We start from the raw sequence: 2,167 nt of genomic DNA on the forward strand, positions 1-2,167 counted from the left end.
GACACAGTAAAATTTTTGTGTGTGATTGTTCAGAGTAGAACGTTGAATGGCAGCTTCTTTGCCTTTCTTTTTAGTGAAAAAATCAGCTTTATGGCCATGGACACAGAACATATAGACTGATAGCTTCTTTTTGAATTGATACTTTTTATTTGGCTTTTATTTGTCATTGTTATTTTCTTAAAGTAAATCTGTTAGTTCGCACAATACTGGACTACAACAATAGATAATTGTGTACACAATAGAATTAGGATTGTGTAGTTTGCCCCGTGGGCCATGGTAAAAGTTGAAGATGGTTGAATTGCTCTACAGTGTTTTCATTATAATTTGTGTAACTTTTTTTTGTAATAACACAAGTACAAATAACACAAGGAGTAATAACACAAAAATGAACTAGTTCAGTAATCATGCTGAACAATCATGTTGACTGGTTTTGGCCCCTTGTTGTATGATTATGACTAATAGGTAGGGTAATAGGGTAATAAATCTCTCACTTACTCTACAAATATGAGAAAATAAAACAACGATACAGAGAATGGTGGGATTAATTAGACATCATCATGAGCTGGCTCATGAGATTGGGTTAATTTTATACTTGTTGTCTACCTTAATTAATTATTTTCACTGTTTAGGAACTACTCCGCTGCTGACAAATGCATCAAGCTAACAGATGCAAAGTCGCCTCTTAGGAAGAGAAATGAGTCCACTTCTTTAAGCAGAAAGGTGAAGAGATGTTGATGTCATTGGGTTTAGAATGTCCTTTTCAATTAGCCTCTCAAACAGCAATATTTGTCTAGGATTATAATTTGTGTCTGTTCTTATTTAACTAGGAAGAACAAGAGGCACAGCAATAACCTCCAATTTATTTATAGATTTTAGGAATATCATAATATTTACAGTTCTTGTAGCTGCATTATAATCATCATACATAATTTACTGTAATTAAACAAGCATTACCTTAAACAACATGGATCCAACTTTATAGCCTGTTTATTTTAAGAGACTAATACTTTTCTAAACATTCCTAAGTCAAATTCCCTCTACTGCACAAAACTTCATTCTCTATTCCAGACACAACTCAGTTGTCCTGTACAAACTCCATTCAGTTTCTCTCCAGAGGTATATTACAATTACTGAGGCTTCACAAATATTGTTCTGCGATACACCTCACTAACAATAACTTCTCTGCAGGCATGGATGGCAGCCATGGATGTTTCTGCTGTAGGAAGGAGCCAAACAAAGAATCACAGTATAGTTGAGTAGACTACAGTCTCTGGAAAAAAGAAGAAAGGGTCTTAGATGTTGGTGTGCATGTCCACCCAAGGACTATGACATTCTCCATGCAGAGAGGAGACTAATGGGATTTTTGGCAAAGCCACCTGCCTTGGAGTGAACCACTGGTAAACAAATATATGCACACTTTGCTCTACGTGCACAGACTAAGATGGATGAATCATGCTAACGCAGCGATATACACTCCAAGACCAAACCGCAGCTCTTTCTCAAAAATTAGGCAATCAGTTGGGACAATGGAAAAGGGGAAAACAAAAAAAGTAGCAATGAGATGTTACTGCTAATTAAGAATCAAGCCATACATATGCTGTATGTGCTGTAAAAACTCTACAAACACTTTTTAAAACATATGTGTGCCTTCTTGGGACAACACACCATTGTATTACTTTTCAACTCAGCACATTTTAATGGTGAATGCATATTGTCCCAAAACAGACACAGATGTCTTAAAATTACACTTCCTTTACCATCAATTCAGGACACTGTTGGATGCTCACTTGCCCAAGGTCATGAGCTCTTGGAGGAGGTGTGGAGAGGAGTTAGTCAGCGTCCAAATAGCTGACTTTGGTTTTACCACTGTTGCCCTGCAGGCAGTCCATCGCAGATACAGCCCTACTTAGCTCTGTCTCTCTTTGCACAGACACTGCTGAGAGATCACCAACAAACCCCCTCAAATCAGTCCCAGACTATTGCTGTGAAATGAGCCTCTCATTTTCTGCTCCAGTGAATTGCAAAACTGCATCATAATCTGCCACTTGACTGTCATCATTTCCACTATGAATACAGGTTTTGTTTTATTGTTTTTTTCTAGAGTGACAGTTCTGGTAAGCTTCACCGCAGTGCAACCACAGTTTCAGCTCAGGGGTTTTTTAATCCT

Source organism: Myripristis murdjan, chromosome 7, assembly GCF_902150065.1.
Source record: "Myripristis murdjan chromosome 7, fMyrMur1.1, whole genome shotgun sequence".
NCBI lineage: Eukaryota > Metazoa > Chordata > Actinopteri > Holocentriformes > Holocentridae > Myripristis > Myripristis murdjan.